The 24,463-nt window shown below is 45.9% G+C and overlaps 1 protein-coding gene across 1 annotated transcript in view; it reads left to right on the forward strand.

Moving 5' to 3' along the window:
* Nucleotides 1-24,463, forward strand: part of MAPK4 (mitogen-activated protein kinase 4) — a 108,899-nt gene that overhangs the window by 44,457 nt on the left and 39,979 nt on the right. The gene's annotated exons all lie outside the window — the stretch shown is intronic.

Consider the following 24,463-nt stretch of genomic DNA (forward strand, 5'->3'; position numbering starts at 1 on the left):
ACTGACAGTCTCTTCAAGAGGGACCGGATCTCCTCCTTGACGTCCTCCCACCAGTCGGATATGTGGTTATAGAAATACACTCTCTCCGATTCACCCTGTATAAGAGAGTGGACTTGCTCCTGGACAAACACATCTTCTAATAGGGTAGAATTTAGTCTCCACAAGCCTCTTCCTATATCTGGCCGTTCTGTATTACCTAAGTAGAAGTATAGGGCCAGGTGATCCGAGTATGGGACAGACTTCTCACTTCTATCCCCAATGACCTCCGAGGGAGTCACCAGCGCTAGGTCTATTCTGCTATGCCTCCCAGCACAGGAGTAGGTAAATTTGGGTTTCCTACCACCCTGCACAAAGACATCAGACAAACCTGACTGTGCTATAATATCATTTAAGACCTTAGAGTCCCTAGCAAGAGGCCTACCAGTGGGTCTGTCACTCACTGTCCTAGTGGCGTTGAAATCACCCGCCATGATGACTGGGAGAGATGTAAATAAATAGGGCTTCACGTCATTAAATAGATTGACTCTGTCAGTCACTGTCTGTGGACCATAGATATTGATAAGCCGGAGCCTTCTACCTCGGATAGTAACCTCCAGCACCAAACATCTTCCCATCGACACCTCGGTTAGTCTGTGAATGGTGACATCGTGGGTATTAAACAGTATGGAGACACCGGCACACGGCTCCACAGACAGTGACCAGATGGACGGCCCGGAGCGCCATTCTCTCTCTGCTTCTTTTAACAAACTAAGACTATTAAGATGAGTCTCCTGTAGGAAAAAGACATCGGCATCGAGATAATGTAGATGTTCATACACCGCATGTCTTGTCCTTCTTGCCCTAATGCTGTTGACATTGCTAGATATTATTTTCAGATTAAAGTTCGCCATTAGAGCCATAACAAGAAGCAGAGAGAGTGTCCCCATCATCATAAATCTGGATCAGATCCCTCCTCTTCACCACCCGTCTCCATGTCTGATTCAGACTCTGGCCCTACCCTATGGGGTCTCCGTTTTGAGGGGGGGTCACCATCGGGATCCTCATCATACTCTGCCACCATCCTCTGCAGTTCCTTCTCTAGCTCCTCCTCTGTGTCTGACTCTGAGAGGACACTGAATCTATTGACTGTCATGGTCATGTCTGTTCCACTGTCCACTCTGATCTTTGATGACTTGTGAACTGTGGTCCACTCACCCTCAGGCTTCCGGGTGGACCTATCTTTTTTCCTCCTCTTATTAGCAGATGTTGTGGCTGAAGAGGGAATGAGCACTGAGGGTGGTGCAACCTGCTGGACAACTTCCATATCTCCCTCTGTGGTTTGGGTCTGAGGCTGGTCTGGTGTTGGTACAGCATCACTTGATTCTAGGACCTGCTGAGGTTCTGGCGTAGCCTGATCTGACCCTAATAACAAAGCCTCCTCCTCCCCCAGGTCATCTGCCCCTGCCAATAGGTCTTCATCAGGGAAGCTCTTACATATGTTGTGCCAGGCATTGGGACAATCCCTGTGGGCATGCCCGATCTCACCGCACAGGTTACACCTGATGTTTTGGCAGTCCGCACTCACATGGCCGATATCCCCACACAGGCTGCACTTGACCACAGAGCAATTACTGGCGATGTGACCGACTCTACCGCATTTGAAGCATCTACGGGGCTGACCTGGATAGAAACATACCCCCTTCTCCCGGCCAATGAAGAAGGAGTTGGGCAGATGCTGGGTTATGTTGTTATATTGTCTTAATTTCACCAGGACCTTCCACCCTCCTGTCCAGATCCCGTCCTCATCCCGGGTCTTGGTGAGCTCTGACATGAGGTCACAGTGCCTCTTGAGCCAGATGACAATATCCTGCTGGGGAACAGACTCATTCCAGAAGATGACTGTGACAGTGACTGTACCAAGTTTAGAGATGGGGATGAAGCTGAAATTATTCCACCCCTCTGCATCTCTAAACCTGGGGAAGATGGCCCAAAAGCGGTCCAGGTTGCCCATCAGCTTAAAGCTCACATCATATCCCTGGCGATCGGGGAGGTTAATTACTGCCAAAATGTCACTTGGCGAGAAACCCATTTGTTCACACAATAGTGATCTGACCACAAACCGCCTGTCAGGTAGGTCCTCCTTGGCCCCTTTGTGCCTAAATCTCACCACATTCCTCCTTTTAAACGCCTGACCGGTGTAATGAGAGCCGGATGAAAAAGATGGTGCACCCCGGCTCCAGGCGTTGCCAGAAGAAGACTGGTGAGGGCCCGTACCCTGCTGTGTCTGGGGGCGCTGTGGGGGCTGCTGGGCTCCTGCACTCTGAGGGTCTGATACCTCAGCAACTAGAGGAGGGAAGTCCTGAGCATCAGACTGTACTACCCCCTCCCCACCATCAGCCTCCATACACTGCTCTACCTGCTCTATGGCAACATCCCACACAGACTGCCCTTCCCCTGCTGGAACATTATCACACACAATGGTATTATCAGGAGGAGATACAGATGCATCAGCATTATCACCAACATTGGGGGCAGCAGCATCACAGATATTAGAAACAGCATTAGGCACTGATGTATGAGCAGTATCAGGCACTGAAGTCCCATCAATGTCAGTACAATCAGTCCCAGCAGAGTCCTGATGATCCTGCTCAGATGCCACAGTGTTACCTTCAGGATCAGGTGCACAGTCCTGCTGCAGTGAGCCGTCAACTGGGACTTGTGGTGCTTGTTCTCCGCTACCATCAGGCAGATATCCACGTTGCACGCTGAATGCTGGGACATGTGGTGTTTGCTCTGCTCTGGTAACATCAGAGGGACGGCTGTGATCCTTCTGCTGATTGCAGGCTGCTGGGACTTGTGGTGCTTCTGCTGTGGGTGGTTGCTGTTTCATGGCTTTATCTTTCTTGTAGAGATCCCCTTGCTGGTATGGGAAAGTCGCAGGCTGGAGTATAGGTTTCCCCTTGGTCTCAGTTGCCGGATTAGATGCCCCTCCATGATGTCTCTGGGCCTGGAAGCGCTCCTGGTTCCTGTAGGTCTCTGCCAGGGGACCCATCTGCTCCAGGACAGCCTCAGTCTGGGCGACATTGTCTGCGAGCTGCTTGGCCAGGGTGGTCAGCTTCTTGTCTAACAGCTCATGTCTCTCCGGGTTTGCTGCCTTGAGCTTGTAGGCACAGTCAATGTTTTTTTGTAGCAGCAGTTTTTGTTCCTTCAGGTTTCCCAGTCTCTTTACCAGTGCTGGGATCTGATCAGCCAGGAGGAGCTCAGGTGCACGCTCAGCCGCTGCATAGGGAGTTGCTGCAGGTGCACGCTCAGCCGCTGCACATGGAGTTGCTGCAGGTTTCTTACAGGTGGTAGGTGATGGCACTCTGTTGGGTCCGGGCCTCTGCGCCACTGTTGGGTTCTGACGCGCTGCGGCTCTTACTGCGGGGGGATGACATTGTCCAGTAGCAGCACTTGTGGCAGCCTGAGGCCTCCCTGCTAGCTTGGTCTCGGCCTTGCTGCCTCCACTCCCATACCTTGTGCGCTCAGAGCGGATCAGTACAGGCTGCTGCAGGTTCTCCAGCAAGGTCTGCTTCTCCAGAGATGTCCTCCTCTGCCTGGATGATGGAGGTGCACACGGCACAGGTGAGGCCGGGGCTGGAGGCTTCCTCTGCTCCTGCACAACCTGCTCGCTCCTCTGTCCTGGATGACCCGACATTGTGTTCCCACTCACTGGCTTCTGCTGCACATTCACACTGGTAGGTGACTTCACCAAACTGGAACTTACTGCTGCTTCTTTCTTCACAACATCTTCATTCTTTACTTCACTGCTTCTGGCTGAACTGGAGCCGCTGACATGACTTACTGTACCGGAGATTTTAGGATTCTCATCCATTAGTTTTGGTGTCTGGGAGTTATTTCCCAGAGAAGGCCTTGGAGCCTGGGCCTTGCATGGGGAAGTTCCCCACCCAGGGTGGCCCCGCCCTGGGCTAGCTCCAGACATGAGGAGACCTCAGGAGCTCACACTGCACACAACCTCTCAGCAAGGGGGCAGTATTATAGTAGTTATATTCCTGTACATAGGGAGCAGTATTATAGTAGTTATATTCTTGTACATAGGGGGCAGTATTATAGTAGTTATATTCTTGTACATAGGGAGCAGTTTTATAGTAGTTATATTCTTGTACATAGGGGGCAGTATTATAGTAGTTATATTCCTGTACATAGGGGGCATTATTATAGTAGTTATATTCTTGTACATAGGGGGCAGTATTATAGTAGTTATATTCCTGTACATAGGGGGCAGTATTATAGTAGTTATATTCCTGTACATAGGGAGCAGTATTATAGTAGTTATATCCCTGTACATAGGGGGCAGTATTATAGTAGTTATATTCCTGTACATAGGGGGCAGTATTATAGTAGTTATATTCTTGTACATAGGGGGCAGTATTATAGTAGTTATATTCTTGTACATAGGGAGCAGTTTTATAGTAGTTATATTCTTGTACATAGGGGGCAGTATTATAGTAGTTATATTCCTGTACATAGGGGGCAGTATTATAGTAGTTATATTCTTGTACATAGGGGGCAGTATTATAGTAGTTATATTCCTGTACATAGGGGGCAGTATTATAGTAGTTATATTCTTGTACATAGGGGGCAGTATTATAGTAGTTATATTCCTGTACATAGGGGGCAGTATTATAGTAGATATATTCTTGTACATAGGGGGCAGTATTATAGTAGTTATATTCTTGTACATAGGGGGCAGTATTATGGTAGTTATATTCTTGTACATAGGGGGCAGTATTATAGCAGTTATATTCCTGTACATAGGGGGCAGTATTATAGCAGTTATGTTCCTGTACATAGGGGGCAGTATTATAGTAGTTATATTCTTGTACATAGAGGGCAGTATTATAGTAGTTATATTCTTGTACATAGGGGGCAGTATTATAGTAGTTATATTCTTGTACATAGGGGCAGTATTATAGTAGTTATATTCTTGTACATAGGGGGCAGTATTATAGTAGTTATATTCTTGTACATAGGGGGCAGTATTATAGTAGTTATATTCTTGTAGATAGGGGGCAGTATTATTGTAGTTATATTCCTGTACATAGGGGGCAGTATTATTGTAGTTATATTCCTGTACATAGGGGGCAGTATTATAGTAGTTATATTCTTGTACATAGGGGCAGTATTATAGTAGTTATATTCTTGTACATAGGTGGCAGTATTATAGTAGTTATATTCTTGCACATAGGGGGCAGTATTATAGTAGTTATATTCTTGTAGATAGGGGGCAGTATTATTGTAGTTATATTCCTGTACATAGGGGGCAGTATTATAGTAGTTATATTCTTGTACATAGGGGCAGTATTATAGTAGTTATATTCTTGTACATAGGGGGCAGTATTATAGTAGTTATATTCTTGTACATAGGGGGCAGTATTATAGTAGTTATATTCTTGTACATAGGGGCAGTATTATAGTAGTTATATTCTTGTACATAGGGGCAGTATTATAGTAGTTATATTCTTGTACATAGGGGCAGTATTATAGTAGTTATATTCTTGTACATAGGGGCAGTATTATAGTAGTTATATTCTTGTACATAGGGGGCAGTATTATAGTAGTTATATTCTTGTACATAGGGGGCAGTATTATAGTAGTTATATTCTTGTACATAGGGGCAGTATTATAGTAGTTATATTCTTGTACATAGGGGGCAGTATTATAGTAGTTATATTCTTGTACATAGGGGGCAGTATTATAGTAGTTATATTCTTGTAGATAGGGGGCAGTATTATTGTAGTTATATTCCTGTACATAGGGGGCAGTATTATAGTAGTTATATTCTTGTACATAGGGGCAGTATTATAGTAGTTATATTCTTGTACATAGGGGGCAGTATTATAGTAGTTATATTCTTGTACATAGGGGGCAGTATTATAGTAGTTATATTCTTGTACATAGGGGCAGTATTATAGTAGTTATATTCTTGTACATAGGGGGCAGTATTATAGTAGTTATATTCTTGTACATAGGGGGCAGTATTATAGTAGTTATATTCTTGTACATAGGGGGCAGTATTATAGTAGTTATATTCTTGTACATAGGGGCAGTATTATAGCAGTTATATTCTTGTACATAGGGGGCAGTATTATAGTAGTTATATTCCTGTACATAGGGGGCAGTATTATAGTAGTTATATCCTTGTACATAGGGGGCAGTATTATAGTAGTTATATTCTTGTACATAGGGGGCAGTATTATAGTAGTTATATTCTTGTACATAGGGGGCAGTATTATAGTAGTTATATTCTTGTAGATAGGGGGCAGTATTATTGTAGTTATATTCCTGTACATAGGGGGCAGTATTATAGTAGTTATATTCTTGTACATAGGGGCAGTATTATAGTAGTTATATTCTTGTACATAGGGGGCAGTATTATAGTAGTTATATTCTTGTACATAGGGGGCAGTATTATAGTAGTTATATTCTTGTACATAGGGGGCAGTATTATAGTAGTTATATTCTTGTACATAGGGGCAGTATTATAGTAGTTATATTCTTGTACATAGGGGGCAGTATTATAGTAGTTATATATATATATATTCTTGGGGAAAAAGCTTGGTGCAGTAGATGTAAATCTGAATGTTTTTATGGAAACTAAGTTTCTCTTATAACTAATAATATTTCATACTTTTGATGGAACTTTCCATGGATATTTTGCAGCCTGTTCCTGTACATAACCTTGGCAGTACTTGTCATTAGTTACTTTCTAGATTGCTTTCTGCTCTCACACGTGGTGCTGATGGGATTATACGGTACACAAGCCTCCAGGACTGTGCTGCATTGTTACACGGAGCGTCATGTGCTCCCAGAACCTAAGTCTGCAGCAGCGCCGCTCAGCCCGGAGGGGAGACATTCAGAACATTTGCTGTTTTATTGTTATTCTACATAAAACTTTCATTTTATTGAACCCAAAGATCAGAGAACATTCCCCTGGACCAAAGGAGATTAGCAATAGGAATCTTGGAGTTTTTATATGAAAGTAGTTGACCCCTTCGAGGGATTCACCCAGCTTTCCACAGACCTGAGTGATCCGTTGTGCGTGGATCACAGTGGGTTCAAGTTAAAGGGGGTTACATAAAAAATAATAAATGGAAAACCATCCATTGATAATGTTTTTATTCTTACTGTATCATGTACTGAAGTGGTCTTCAAGGTCAGTGCTTGCTGTCATGGAATAGGAACAGTAATAAGTTTGCTACATTTGTATCCAGTCTAGACAATCCTCATGGAACTGAACTGCCTGAGCGCCAGGTTGCTGAATTGTATCTGAGCTGATACATTGGGGCTCATTTACTAAGGGTCCGAACGCCGTACTTTCGCCGGGTTTCCCGAATATTTTTCGATTTGCGCCAGGATTCTGGAGCACGCAATTGGATTGTGGCGCATCGGTGCCGGCTTTCGCGCGACAGAAATAGGGGTGCGTGGACGTCAGACAACCCGACGGATTCAGAAAATACACAGAATTTACACAAGAATTTGTGTCACAAGATCAGCACTTACATGTACCGGGAAGAAGCGACACCTGCTGGATATCGGGCGCACGGACCTTAGTGAATCCCGGCAGACCCGAATCAGCATCGGACAACGCGCCGCGGGATCGCGACTGGGCCGGGTAAGTAAATGTGCCCCATTATTGTTGCAAACTATCAGAACATGTGGAAGTTTTGTTTTAGCCTATTGTGGTTGTCTAATCTGGAGCTACGCTGCAGAACCCTAGGTGGTCACTAAACATAATAGCACTGGTTTTGGAACTTTCTGGGACCTCAAGCAAAGATACTTTTAGTGGGTATAATGTACAATACAAATGGCAGTGCAAGGAGTTTATCACTGCTTTCTCTACTGTATCTTCATATTGTATTGGCATCCTGTAGCTGCTGATACGATTTAAAGCGCAAGTTTGCAACCTGCATTTCTCTTAAAGGAAATCAACCATGAAAATCCATCCTGATAAACCAGGGACATTACTCATCGATCCAGGCACCGGAACCTTGGTACCTTCTTATATTTGGTATCCTATCTAATATCAACTACTAATATCAAATACAATTATGCTAATGTGTCCAACAGGATCTGGGGGCTTTCACTGGAGCCTCTTATTGCTGCAGTTTCACAGGCTGTTACACTGTGCAGGAGCACTTCTCCCTCCGACTGTGTGAGATTACATCAGGTAGAGACAGGAGGAAGTTATTCTGCACAGTGTAACAGCCTGTGCAGCTATAGCACGGAGGGGCTCTGGTAACACCCCCAGATCTCTTCTGATTCATTAGCATAATTGTAAAAATTGATTTTCGAAGGAAGGAGGCCATGGATAATAAATATAAGAAGATACCACAGTCCCGGTGCCTGGATCTATGGGTAATGTCCCTGGTTTATCAGGATGGATTTTGATATATAGATGGTAGATATATCCCACCATTGTGTGTGGCCCCCTGGATTCTTGGACCTCATTGGATTGTGCTTCAATTTGCAACTTGCAGCTTGATGACTATTACTAATTACATGTCGTCCATTTTTTTTTTACCTGGAAGCCCTGTGCTGCCCATGTGGAATGGCTTGTTGGCACGGAACAAAAAGGAGAAGGAATATAAAGTATCCAAATTTGACCTATTAGAGGCCATTTTACCGCAGGTTCACAAACTACGCATTAGATACACCCCGGATACATGTATCGCACACAGTCCTCCTTATCAGTTCACTTTCTCTATAACCTGATGGTAAATCAGCCTTTTAACCCGTCTGATCGCGACGACCTCTTAATCCTCTCACTTTCTCGGCTGAAGATTAAAAATAACCTCCAGTTCATGATTACAGGACCGTTATATAGCCACGGGTGGCGCCTAATCTCATCTCTGGAGGTCATCACCTCTATTAGGGAAATAGGTATCTGCACATGTAACGCTCTTCCTGGAGTCAGGGGGATACATGCGCAACATTTCCATTATCGGACACTCGCTGTCTAGAGGACATTACTGTCTGATGTACACAAGGACATATACAATGACATATAGAGGAGGACGCATTGTCCTGTATAATAGTCTGCACTCCCCTCCTGAATGCTGCCGTTTATTGATCTACTCGCTGGGGATTATTGGATTATGCTGGATATTGTATATTCATGGGATAAACCATGGAATGTATCTATGGGATTTACATGGGAATTGTCTAGTTTATACAATGCACATAGTAAGCTACACGCACTGAGGTCACCACTATATACCAGTACCCGGGCTACTAGGCACCGGTATACATAGGACTGGATGTAACGTTTATTTCTGTACATAGACTATGCAAACGTATATATAGAGAATATAAATATAAGATATATAAGATACTGACAATAGATGATGTCACAGCTTATCTCCTCCCCCCTCCCTGTACAATGACCTCTATATAGATAACACTGACCCATCATTACATCACTACTGACAATAGATGATGTCACATCTTCTCTCCTCCCCCCTCCCTGTACAATGACCTCTATATAGATAACACTGACCCATCATTACATCACTACTGACAATAGATGATGTCACAGCTTATCTTCTCCCCCATCCCTGTATAATGACCTCTATATAGATAACACTGACCCATCATTACATCACTACTGACAATAGATGATGTCACAGCTTATCTCCTCCCCCTCCCTGTACAATGACCTCTATATAGATAACACTGACCCATCATTACATCACTACTGACAATAGATGATGTCACAGCTTATCTCCCCCCTCCCTGTACAATGACCTCTATATAGATAACACTGACCCATCATTACATCACTACTGACAATAGATGATGTCACAGCTTATCTCCTCCCCCTCCCTGTACAATGACCTCTATATAGATAACACTGACCCATCATTACATCACTACTGACAATAGATGATGTCACAGCTTATCTCCTCCCCTCCCTGTACAATGACCTCTATATAGATAACACTGACCCATCATTACATCACTACTGACAATAGATGATGTCACAGCTTATCTCCTCCTCCTCCCTGTACAATGACCTCTACATAGATAACACTGACCCATCATTACATCACTACTGACAATAGATGATGTCACAGCTTATCTCCCCCCTCCCTGTACAATGACCTCTATATAGATAACACTGACCCATCATTACATCACTACTGACAATAGATGATGTCACAGCTTATCTCCTCCCCCTCCCTGTACAATGACCTCTATATAGATAACACTGACCCATCATTACATCACTACTGACAATAGATGATGTCACAGCTTATCTCCTCCCCTCCCTGTACAATGACCTCTATATAGATAACACTGACCCATCATTACATCACTACTGACAATAGATGATGTCACAGCTTATCTCCTCCTCCTCCCTGTACAATGACCTCTACATAGATAACACTGACCCATCATTACATCACTACTGACAATAGATGATGTCACAGCTTATCTCCTCCCCCTCCCTGTACAATGACGTCTATATAGATAACACTGACCCATCATTACATCACTACTGACAATAGATGATGTCACAGCTTATCTCCTCCCCCTCCCTGTACAATGACCTCTATATAGATAACACTGACCCATCATTACATCACTACTGACAATAGATGATGTCACAGCTTATCTCCTCCCCCTCCCTGTACAATGACCTCTATATAGATAACACTGACCCATCATTACATCACTACTGACAATAGATGATGTCACAGCTTATCTCCTCCCCCTCCCTGTACAATGACCTCTATATAGATAACACTGACCCATCATTACATCCCTACTGACAATAGATGATGTCACAGCTTATCTCCTCCCCCTCCCTGTACAATGACCTCTATATAGATAACACTGACCCATCATTACATCACTACTGACAATAAATGATGTCACAGCTTATCTCCTCCCTCTCCCTGTACAATGACCTCTATATAGATAACACTGACCCATCATTACATCACTACTGACAATAGATGATGTCACAGCTTATCTCCTCCTCCTCCCTGTACAATGACCTCTATATAGATAACACTGACCCATCATTACATCACTACTGACAATAAATGATGTCACAGCTTATCTCACAATGACCTCTGCATGAATCACAGATCATGCTCATTTGTCACCAGATTTTACCCCATTAGACTTCTCTCCCGCTCAGGTAGGGTATGAAATGTTATTTCTATGTGAAATATCATTCAACTACTCACAAAACATTTCCTTCATAGTCAATAGAGCAGAGAAGGGTCATATTTTAAATTACATAGAGGCTGCAGAGGGAGAGTCACTACAAGCGTCATTATCTTTATTTCTATAGCACCTAGAAAAATGTTGCTGGTGTCATATTAAAGATAATTAATCTTTTAGATCCCACCAGCTTGTGAGTCTGTAATCATGTTTCTACAGTCATGGCCATGAGTTTTGAGAATGACACAAATATTATATTGTCACATGATCTGTTGCCCTCTGGTTTGTCCGATGTTTTTATCACATACAGAAATACAAATGCAATCATATTATGAGTAACAAAAATCGAAGAAAATTGAATGGTTTAATGAACCCAGCTCTATAAAATTAATCTATATATAAAAGTCCCATTAAAAGGGTCCTCTGACCCCAGCGATCACTTGCAATCTGGAAAGAATCCTGAAAGCATCTTTCACTGCAGCTCCCCCTACAGGAGATCTGATGCATTACTCCCTTCCCTTTAAACTCATTAGCCCATCAGTGTAATGCAGGCATGTTGGCTCCTCCAGAGATGCTCCTTCTCTGCTCTGATCATAGTAACATTTGTAAATTATTTTTCTTATCCTGACAATCCCTTTAAATTCCCCTTTTAGAAGCCTTCTTGCCGGTGAGGTAACTGTGAGTTCAGTCGTGTTAGATAATTCTATCACTCCTGTCCCAGAAATAACATTGAATTCCCTGAAGTTTTCGTGATGCGTATATATATATATATATGTAAATGGCCCGAGCGGCAGGGATATAATGTGTCTCGGAGAAAGCCGCAAGCAACTAGAGATGCGTCATCCCATATATATAGACCCGAGCAATGTCTTCTCATATGGGGGAGAAATGTCTCACTTCTGGAGATGAGTCAAGATGAAATAAGATTACACTGTGCAATAACCACTGCAATGTCACCTGGAAAAAACATTTATATATATTTTATATAATGAGATATGAGATAGATGGAGATAGATAGATAGATATGAGATAGATAGATAGATAGATAGATAGATATGAGATAGATAGATAGATATGAAGATAGATAGATAGATAGATAGGAGATAGATAGATAGATAGATAGGAGATAGATGATTGATAGATAGATAGATAGATAGATAGATAGATAGGAGATAGATAGATAGGAGATAGATAGATAGATAGATAGATAGATAGGAGATAGATAGATAGGAGATAGATAGATAGATAGATAGATAGGAGATAGATAGATAGATAGGAGATAGATGATTGATAGATAGATAGATAGATAGATAGATAGATAGGAGATAGATAGATAGGAGATAGATAGATAGATAGATAGATAGATAGATAGATAGATAGATAGGAGATAGATAGATAGATAGATAGATAGATAGATAGATAGATAGATAGGAGATAGATAGATAGATAGGAGATAGATGATTGATAGATAGATAGATAGGAGATAGATAGGAGATAGATAGATAGATAGATAGATAGGAGATAGATAGATAGATAGATAGATAGATAGATAGGAGATAGATAGATAGATAGGAGATAGATGATTGATAGATAGATAGATAGATAGATAGATAGATAGATAGATAGGAGATAGATAGATAGATAGATAGATAGATAGATAGGAGATAGATAGATAGATAGATAGATAGATAGATAGATAGATAGGAGATAGATAGATAGGAGATAGATGATTGATAGATAGATAGATAGATAGATAGGAGATAGATAGGAGATAGATAGATAGATAGATAGATAGGAGATAGATAGATAGATAGATATAGATTTGAGATAGATATGAGATCGTTAGATAGATAGATAGATAGATAGATAGATAGATAGATAGATAGATAGGAGATAGATAGGAGATAGATAGATAGGAGATAGATAGATAGGAGATAGATAGATAGGAGATAGATATGAGATAGATAGATATAGATTTGAGATAGATATGAGATCGTTAGATAGATAGATAGATAGATAGATAGATAGATAGATAGATAGATAGATAGAATCCCTGCCAATTGTCATTGGAGCCAGTCAGCAGTTTGTTGACAAATCTCTAATATATAGAATTTGGGAAGTTATTTTTTTTCCTGTTTTTGCATCTCTGTTTTCTTCCCACCCCCCCAGCCCCTCCCTCCTTCCAAAAGCCATAACTTTCTTTTTCTTTTCTGTGTAAAGAACTGTATGAGGGCTTGTTTTCTGCAGGACATATTGTAGTTCCTAGTGACACCATGTAGTTTCCCATACAATAATAATAATCTTTTTTTTATATAGTGCTATTATATTCCATAGCGCTTTTGTCAAGGCTCGGGGCTAGTGAACCCTCTGGACCCCCACGGACGATGACATAAGCCAACACCTGAGACCGGAATCTAAGTGGCACCCGGTCTTCACCGGAGCCCGCCGCAAAGCTGGATGGTCTTGCTACGGCGGGGTGCCACCAGGTCGTTCCACGGGCATGACTTGTCTGGGGTGGCAGTCAAGGTCGAGGGACAGACAGACAGTCAGGGCAGGCTGCAAAGATGCGAGGTCGGGGACAGAGCAGAAGGTCAGGGCTGGCAGCGAAGGAGCAGAATCAGGGCAGGTCTGGGTTTACAACAAAAGATTAGAGTACGAGGATAACACACAGGAAGCTTTCTCATAGGCTAGGAGCACTAAGATCTGGCGGTGGATGCTGGGAGAAGCCGCCTTTTAAGGAAAATGCGGAAGTGGCCAGCGCCAATCAGTGGTGCGCTGGCCCTTTAAATCCTTTTTATTGATATTTTCACTCTATGTAAGGGAGCGGGTGATTTGAATTTTTATGTTTATTTCTAACTAATTTTTTAATTTTTTTAAAAATGATAAATAATATTGTTAATTTTGGGTTATGTATTGTATGCAATTCTGTATTGAAAATAAATGACAAATTATTGAAATAAAATAATAATATACTTATATAATATATAATATAGGTTTAATGCAGTATCATGCTTAGTACACTTTGCTTCTGGCAGGGTGTAGTGGGATTCGTAGCATGACAGGTCTTGGAGCCACAGAGAGGCTGGAGATCACAGCACAGGGGGTCAGTAATTGGAACAAAGATGGCCCCATCCGTGTGCCGCTGTGTATTACTGCAGTGATTGGGTTTGACCATCATGGCGCCTAAATGAATAAAAAACTGTGGGTTTTAAAGATTTTCATTAAAGGGGGCTGGAGCTGGGGGAGGGTTGGGGTATGAGAAAAAAAAAATCAATGGCTACAGAGCGATCTGCAACAATAGTGTCAGTTCAGGTGTGAATATAAGTTATAACTGATACTGATACATAGTAACAAAATATAGGGTTAGAGGAGACGCACAAGAATCTGTGAAGAATAAGAGGTCTGACAGGTCTTGGGGCATTTACACTATAAGGTTTATTATTCACTGACAGCAAGCAGAGATTTAGTGACTCATTGAAGCACAAAATGTATAAAAAAGTAACAACGTTTTTTGTTTTACTTACATAAGACTGTAGATCCCCTTTGATGAGTGAATGAACCTCCAGTACTAAGGAGTCTTATAAGGGTCAATTTGGTAGCCCCCCTGATGTGTGGTCCTGCTTACTGTGCCCCCTTTTCTTCCATGGCTCAGTCATGGCGTCCTATGCGTGTGCCAGGCACATCTCAGCCTCATTTCTCAGGCTGGTTCCAATCCAGCGGGGATCTTCATTGCAGAGCTGCCAGCAACTCGCTTTGTCTTTTCACATCTTCTGTCTGGAGCCTAAAGAACATTTCTATACTGGATCTCAGAGAGATGTTACCCAAGAGACAAATACAGTTCATGTGTTCTAGCTGTCTGCTGCGCAAATGTTAAAAATACAGTGATCATTGTACAGGCGGTCCCCTACTTAAGGACACCCAACTTACAGACAACCCATAGTTACAGACGGACCCCTCTGCCCCATGTGACCTCTGATGAAGCTCTCTGGATGCTTTACTATAGTCCCAGATTGCAGTGATCAGCTGTGAGGTGTCTGTAATGAAGCTTTATTGATAATTCTTGGTCCAATTACACCAAAAATTTTGAAACTCCAATTGTCACTGGGGCAAAAGAAAAAAAATTGTCTAGATCTTCCATTATAAAATATACAGTTTCGACTTACATACAAATTCAACTTAAGAACAAACCTCCAGACCCTATCTTGTATGTAACCCGGGGACTGCCTGTATTTGACACTTCCTCTCAAGAAAATAAAATAAAATTGAGAAAACAGTAACCAAACATAAGCATCCTGTATTATATTCCAGAGCTGCACTCACTATTCTGCTGCTGGTGCAGTCACTGTGTACATACATGACATTACGTATCCTGTACTGATCCTGAGTTACATCCTGTATTATACTCCAGAGCTGCACTCACTATTCTGCTGCTGGTGCATTCACTGTGTACATACATGACATTACTTATCCTGTACTGATCCTGAGTTACATCCTGTATTATACTCCACAGCTGCACTCACTATTCTGCTGGTGCAGTCACTGTGTACATACATGACATTACTTATCCTGTACTGATCCTGAGTTACATCCAGTATTATACCCCAGAGCTGCACTCACTATTCTGCTGCTGGTGCAGTCACTGTGTACATACATGACATTACTTATCCTGTACTGATCCTGAGTTACATCCTGTATTATATTCCAGAGCTGCACTCACTATTCTGCTGCTGGTGCAGTCACTGTGTACATACATGACATTACGTATCCTGTACTGATCCTGAGTTACATCCTGTATTATACTCCAGAGCTGCACTCACTATTCTGCTGCTGGTGCAGTCACTGTGTACATACATGACATTACTTATCCTGTACTGATCCTGAGTTACATCCTGTATTATATTCCAGAGCTGCACTCACTATTCTGCTGCTGGTGCAGTCACTGTGTACATACATGACATTACTTATCCTGTACTGATCCTGAGTTACATCCTGTATTATATTCCAGAGCTGCACTCACTATTCTGCTGCTGGTGCAGTCACTGTGTACATACATGACATTACTTATCCTGTACTGATCCTGAGTTACATCCTGTATTATACTCCAGAGCTGCACTCACTATTCTGCTGCTGGTGCAGTCACTGTGTACATACATGACATTACTTATCCTGTACTGATCCTGAGTTACATCCTGTATTATACTCCAGAGCTGCACTCACTATTCTGCTGCTGGTGCAGTCACTGTGTACATACATGACATTACTTATCCTGTACTGATCCTGAGTTACATCCTGTAAATCTTTTATTTTATATATAAAAATGAAAAACATAACAACAATAAACATAAATCAAGCCATAACTTCTGGCAAAACAAAACAATAATAATAATAACAAAACAATAATACAAACTAAAAGAGACTTACGAAAATCTCCTGGCCCAGCCACACACACACACCACACAATCAGCATTATAAAACAAAACCTTCACCCAATCCCACCACCTATTTTTTTTTTTTTTTATATAATTTTTTATAAAAATTTTTTTTTTTTTTTCCATAAATAACTAAAGAATACACAGCAAAAAAAAGACAAACAGGAAATAAAAACATTAAATATAAACTAACTAAATCCCACGCCCATCACCCTCCCACCCAGACACTGGTCTAACGTCCAAAGTCCGCGCTATATAGTCCAGACCAGTGCCCAGGATCGTACAGTCCAAGTCCCGTCCACCCCCCTCCCAACCTAACACCCTAACACCAACACCCCAAAACCAACCAAGCTATATACACATTAACTATAACTACATAAATACACACTGTACACAAAATACAAACACATTAAACATATCAACATAACAAACCAACCACATAAAGCCCAGGTTCGGCGCCTGCAAGCCGCTACATCACTATAACCTCAGATACAAAACAAAAATCTACAGTGTCAGCTTCAGCCCAACACCAGGAGAGGAGATGACAGACTAAGGGACACTAAAGGAGAACCCCCTCCAAAGGAGAGAGGCCCTCCCCGTGCCCAGCCTCTCATACTCCAGAGAGCGCACCTTCACCAGGTCACCCAGAATGTTCCTAACCACCTCATCCACCGGGAGGATTTTACGCTGCGTCGATACTAAACACAGTGCGTTCCACGTGTGGTACCTGACCACTAGACTGACTAGGAATAACGTGCAGCGGTCCCGGCCACCCAGGCCTCTGAATGCTCCATAGGCCCACTCCGCATAGGAGAGACCGGCCAACCCGGGCCAATGGATGGAAGCACCCACCCGGTTGTACACCTCTGTGTTAAAGGGGCACTGAAGCAGGAGGTGGTCCATGCTCTCCAGCAGGCCACCGCACTCCTCCCGGGGACAACCCCTTTCCTCAGAGCTCCTACACTTCAGATTGTCCCTCACACACAGCTTTCCATGGAAGCAGCGCCAAGTCAAGTCCCAAAACTTCAGGGGGATCCTGATGGAATTCAAAAGACCTAAACCCACCCCCAGATCCCGACTTGGGCAATCCCTGAGGGCCAGAGGCTTCTGGAAATGGGTCAACAGAACCCTTTTGTCAAGGAGTTTCCTCGACATGGTCCTGATCTCCCACATTCCCAGACCCCACCGGCGAATCACCTTCAGAACCGGGGTAGCGTAAGCCGGAAGATGCCCATGTGGTGTACGGAGATCCTTCACTCGCCCTCCTGTCTCCCATTCCTGGAAGAAAGGCCGAAACCATCCCCTGCAGGAGTATACCCACGGAGGAGCCCTCTCTTTCCAGAGGTTTGCTACATTGATCTTAAGAAAGGTATTCACTAGGAACACCACAGGGTTGACCATACACAACCCTCCTTGTCTCCTCGTGCGGTAAGTAACCTCCCTCTTGATTAGGTTCAGCCTATTCCCCCATAACAGCTGGAAGAACAGACTGTAGACCCGAGTCCAGAGGGGTTCTGGCAACATGCACACACTGCCCAGATAAATCAGTAACGGGAGCAGGTAAGTTTTAATCAAGTTCACCCTTTCCCTGAGGGTCAAAGACCAACCCTTCCACTGGTCCACCCTCTGAGCGGCGATCTTAAGCCTGCCATCCCAGTTTTGCATGGGGTAATCCCCCTGGCCAAATTCGATGCCGAGAACTTTGGCAGAGTCTTGGGGCCCTGGAAGAGTGTCCGGGAGATCAAAGCCTGGATCCCCCTCTCCCAGCCAGAGACTCTCACACTTATCCCGGTTGATCTTGGACCCAGAAGCCTCTGAGTAGCGGTCAACCTCTGACATCACCCATTGCGCCTCCCCTCTCGAGGACACAAAAATGGTGACATCATCAGCGTACGCTACCACCCTTAGAGTGGCTTCCGGTGCCGCCTGGTCCATCCCGACTCCCACCAACGGCCCACGATCAACCCTCCTAAGGAATGGGTCAATCGCGAACACGTATAAAAGTGGGCTCAGAGGACAACCCTGGCGAACACCAGACCCGACCTCAAAAGAGCGGCCAATCCAACCGTTCACAAGCGGGAAACTCTCTGCCCCTGCATACAAAACTTTCAGCCAATTGACAAACTCCCCCGGCAGGCCATACCTCAGAAGGACAGACCAGAGGTACTCGTGGTCAACCCGATCAAACGCTTTTGCCTGATCCAAGGACAGCAAGTACCCCTTCCAGTTACCAGCCCTGCCCTGCTCCACTGCCTCCCGAACACAAAGCACAGCACTAAATGTACTGCGGCCTGGAACAGAGCAGTGCTGGGTCCCCGAAAGGAGCCGGGGCGCAAACTGCACCAGCCGATTAAACAGCACCTTTGCCAAAACCTTTCTGTCCGTATTGAGAAGCGCTATGGGACGCCAGTTCTCAATACGAGATCGGTCCTTACCCTTTGACAGAATGATCAGGGCAGACCTCCTCATTGACTTCGGCAGAGCGCCCGAGGAAAGACACTCATTGAATACCTCAGTCAAGAGGGGAACCAAGGCGTCCTTAAAGGTCTTATAGAACTCAGATGTTAAGCCATCCGGACCTGGCGATTTCTTGAGGGCGAGCCCTTCAATCGCCAGGCTGACTTCCTCTTCCCTGATCATCTCTGTCAAAACATCAAGAGAGGGGTCTACTCCTGGCTCAGGGACAGTTTCAGCCAGGAAAGCCGACATCACATCCCGATCTAGATCCTTCCTGCCCAAGAGGTGCGAGTAGAAGGATCTGACGACCTCCAGAATCCCTGATCTGGACCTTTTCAGGGATCCCGTACTGTCAACCAGTCCCGTGACAACTTTACCATTCACTGACATCTTGCAGTTTCTGTAAGGGTCGGGCGAGCGGTATTTCCCGTAATCCCTCTCAAAAACCAAAGATGCGTGTCTATCGTACTGACACCTCTTCAGCAAGGATTTCACTCTGGAGATGTCCTCACGACTACCTCCAGACGAGACGAGATGCTCGAGTTTCCTCCTCAGGCCCTGATACAGGCGGTACCTGTCCAGGCTCCTGAGGCTCGAGAGCTGGCGGAAGAATCTCGCCACCCTTTTCTTGAGCATCTCCCACCACTCTGACTTACTGCTACAAAGGCCCAGCAATGGTACCTGGCTCTGAAGAAAGTCCTCAAAGGATTGTCTGATCTCCGCTTCTTCCAGGAGAGACGAATTGAGCTTCCAGTAGCCTCTTCCCATCCGGGGGGTCTCTGTAACATTCAGAGAAAACAAAATTAGACAGTGGTCGGAGAACTCCACCTCAACAACGGACACTGCTGAAGAGATGGCTTCCTCCTTTAAATAAAACCTGTCTATTCTAGACCTGCAGCTACCCCTATAATAGGTGAACCCTGCGTGGCCTGGGGTGTGCCGGATGTGGACATCCACCAGGCGAGCCTCACTAGCTATGCTATTAAGAGCGACGCAATCATAAGTCAGCTTGTCTCTGGAACCTCCCCTATCCTGGGACCTCGTGACAGCATTGAAGTCCCCTCCAAAGACCACCTGCCGACTTGTAAAAAGGTAGGGCTTGATCCTCATAAAGAGACACTTCCTGTCCCACTTGGACTGGGGACCATAGATGTTAATTAGGCGAAGTTCTTGTCCCTTCATGAGGACATCCAGGATCAGGCACCTCCCCATTTCTAACTCAATAACTCGTCGGCATTCTACCGGCGCGGTAAAAAGGACCGCCACTCCGCTATACGGCTCGGCCGCAAGAGACCAATAGGAAGGCCCGTGTCTCCATTCCCTCTTAGCTTTAAACACGGCCGCCAAATCTGGCAGCCTGGTCTCCTGCAAAAATAAAATGTCGGCTTCAACACGGCCGAGAAAATCAAAGGCCGCAAATCTAGCCGCATCAGACTTAATGCTGGCGACATTAATGGACGCCAGCGTCAACGGAGTGGGTGCCGCCATCATGAGTGATTGAGTTAGACGGCTTTTTTCTTACTACCTCCCTTCCCTCTACTGTCCTCTGAGGATGATCCCTTTTCCCTTCAGAATTGGGGCAACTTCTTTTTAACGAAATTGAGGTGTCCATGTTATTACTGGCCCCCAAGGACCCACCCGGACCACCCTCTCCTTCGTCCTTGTCTCCTGACTCTGAGTCAGTCTCCCACTCTGAGGACCCGGCTTCCCCAGAGGATAGAGACTCGGCGCCCCCTGCAGGCTGCTCCGCCGCCACCTCCAGAACCCCACCCTCAGCCTCTCCTTCCGAGGAGGCGATCTCATCGAGGGTGAGGAACTGGTTGGAAAGCTCAACCAGAGGGGAGGAAGTTTTCCCTTCCTTAGGTACCTTAGATACGCCGCGTTTTTTCTTTTTCTGCTTGCGCTTATTTTCTAGCCAAATCCTGTTATCCTCATCCATACTCTCATAATGGGAGGACGTGGAGGACATGGCACCTTTCTCGCGCTCCATCCTCCTGACCTCCTCATCCAACTCATCATCCCTCAGGGCCTCAGTAGCATGACCAGCCTCTGAGGAAGGACCAAGGGTCACCCCAGCAACCTGAGGCTTCCCCAGTTCTCTCCCTTTTTGTCTGGCTTCAAGCCGCCTCAACTGAGAAGGTGACTTATTCTTACTTTTCTTCACAGGCCCCTCAGCTCCTCCACCTCTGCTGGTACCTTCCCCAGCAGAAGCAACCTCATGGCTCTCCTCCACTGGGGTCACAACCGCATTGGCAAAGGAGCGAGGACAACGGCTGAAAGGGTGACCGAGCTCACCACACAGGTTACACCTAATGTCCTTACAGGATGCAGCGAGATGACCTAGCCCACCACACAAAGCGCACTTCTGCACTTGGCAGCTGGCGCTAAAGTGTGTGGGGTCACCGCACCTGTGACAGACCTTCGGCTGCCCCTGGTAGAAAATCAGGATTCTGTCCCGCCCAAGAAAGGCTGAAGAGGGAATGTGGGCGACTGTGCCGCCTGAACACTTCAACTTCATCATGAAGGTCCAGGCCCCAGACCAAATGCCAAATTCGTCGCGGTTTTTCTGCGGTACCTGTACAACCTCACCATAACGACTTAGCCAAGTCATGATGTCCATGCAAGAAAGTGACTCGTTACGGGTCAAAACGGTCACTTTCTTGACTGCGTTTTGGCGAGACACTGCTTGCACAGCAAAGTCTCGCCATGCGGGCTCGTTCTTTGCCAGCTCATAATTCGACCAGAAGAGCTCTAAGCCCTCCGGCCGAACAAAGCTGACATCGAACTCCGGAGTACCATAAGGATGTATCAGGGCAAAGATGTCACTAGCCCTGAAGTTCATCTTCAGGAGGAGCTCCACCACCCTTGACCTGGGTGGGCATGCGTCACTGCCCCTCCAGCGAAGACGAACCACATTCCTACGGGAAGCTCCGGGCCTGGTTGTGGGTAAAGACCATACAGTCTCTCCCCCCCTTTTCTCTTGGAAGGCTGCCAGGCCATGCCTGTCTGTCCAGAAGGACAGATCAACCTCTCTCCCCTCTACATTGATTGACTTTTCCCCTCTCCTGAGAGCCTCCAGAAGACGCCTTTGCAAAACGCTGTTCCCAGAGCCAGGAGACAAGGAGTTAACCCCACTTGCCCCAGCGGTGACACTCGCATAGCTCCTTATGGGAGCGGCCACCACTGGGGGTGCAGATGGATCAGCACAAACCACATGATTAACCCCCTCAGCACCATCCACCACTCCCACACTCACCACACTATGTACATTACTGTCTCGCTTCCCTCGCTTCCTTGCATCACTCACACCAGCTGGGCCAGGAGGACCTGGGGTTGCCTCAGCGTCACTGGGCACTGGGGGTAGAGCCACCTCCATAGCTGATTCAGCCTGAGAAGAGGCAGCTCCAACCCCGATCTTACTTGTGCCCTCTGCCTCATTGGCATTAACCCCTTGTTGTCCCGCAGTTTTTATAAGGTTGGAGCATCGCTGCTCGCTGGATGAAAGAGGCCTCCTGTCTTTATTTACTCCGGACAGTCTCTTTGTGCCATCTCCAGGGTCAGATGAGCCAATACAAAATAAAACCTTTCCTGCGCCCTTTCCCGCAGGCTGCACAGGACGCTTGGGAGGCGCCGCACCACAAGCCCCAGCAGCCCCATCACACTGCCGCTGCTCACCGGACCTAGCAGCAGCCACAGTGCTAGGGGCCACAGGAGCCACCGCCACTGCCCCTGGCACCGGGCCACCCCCCCTCCCACTGGGGGGCAGCGCACAGTACCAGGACCTGCCGGATCGCCCTCACTGTCCGGCCTTTCGGCCGATGCCTTCCCTGCACCATCCTTGCTACTACAAACAAGGCTGGTGCTCTGCGCCATGATAGAACGTGGCTTTGCAATCTCCCCGCACCCTGGCACCGAGTCCACTGCAGGATTCGTGCTGGGCTGGGTAACGGGGCCTACACGACAGGCTGACACTGCTGCCCGCCCGGAGGAAACAGGGAGGGGACGAAACACCAGATTCACCTCCTGAGACGCCTTGGTCTTCCTGGCTCTCTTCTTTCTCTTTAGGTCGTCATCTGGCATATCATCACCAAAGGAAAAGTTCTGGAGGTGAACTGGGGACTCGAGCTGACGGATCTGAGCCATTAGCGCCCCCCCCTGGCCGCTGTCATCACTTTCCTCCTCCAGGTTGGCAGAGCCGCAGCCTGATGGTAATGGCGCTTGCTCTGCAGGCAGCCTGTCGTGCGAGGCCTGCTGGTGTTGGTGCAGGCCACCAGACGGACACGGCTGATCTTCCTCATCCTCCTCATCATCGCCATCATCCGCCTGGATCTCAAGCCCCTTTTGCTTTCTTAACTGCTCCTGGCGCATTTCCTCAAACCGGGCGTCGTTTTCCAACTTTTCGCGGAACGGACCGCTGTGCTCGCGGATTAGATGTCGCTTCTCCTGCAGAGCGGTGACCTCGGCTTTTAGTCTGTCTATGGTGGTAAGAAGATCAGACTTTTTCTTCTTAGTGGCCACCCCCGCTAGGGCCACGGTCTCCCTTATCTCCTCCTGGAGCCTCCTCAGCGCTTTTCCGGCTTCCTCGTACTCACGGAGGTGCTCAGCAATCCGGGAGCCATAGATGGTAGCAGACTCCCGGGCCTTAAGATCACCCCATGCCTTTTGCACACCTCCGTGAGCACCCAGCTTTTCAGCTGAACCACCCAGCTTTCCCGCACAGTCACTCAGCTTTCCAGGAGGAGCACTCAGGCTGATGTTACTTGCCTTGATCTTCTGTGATCTGGAGACCTTGCAGCTTCCCTGGGTCTTGGGGGTGGCAGCCGAGGTCACATCGCTGCGTCCTTGGCTCCGGGCAGATCTTCTTACCCCCTCCGCTTTGGCCGGCAACTGGCTTCTCCTGCCCCCCGCCGGCCTGGTCCGGGAGGCAGAAGCCTGGGATTTTCCTGGCTCACTCATCCCAGAAACCTACTCCCTCCCTGGGGAGGAGAGAGCAGGCCTGGGTGGATTGGTCTTCCACCAGGTGGTGCAGGAGCTCAGTCACAGACAACCACACCCGTCAGCAGTTCACAGCAGAATGATCCAGCACGAACTATTCTGCTGCTGGTGCAGTCACTGTGTACATACATGACATTACTTATCCTGTACTGATCCTGAGTTACATCCTGTATTATACTCCAGAGCTGCACTCACTATTCTGCTGCTGGTGCATTCACTGTGTACATACATGACATTACTTATCCTGTACTGATCCTGAGTTACATCCTGTATTATACTCCACAGCTGCACTCACTATTCTGCTGGTGCAGTCACTGTGTACATACATGACATTACTTATCCTGTACTGATCCTGAGTTACATCCTGT

Source organism: Engystomops pustulosus, chromosome 1 (assembly GCF_040894005.1).
Source record: "Engystomops pustulosus chromosome 1, aEngPut4.maternal, whole genome shotgun sequence".
In the NCBI taxonomy this organism is placed as follows: domain Eukaryota; kingdom Metazoa; phylum Chordata; class Amphibia; order Anura; family Leptodactylidae; genus Engystomops; species Engystomops pustulosus.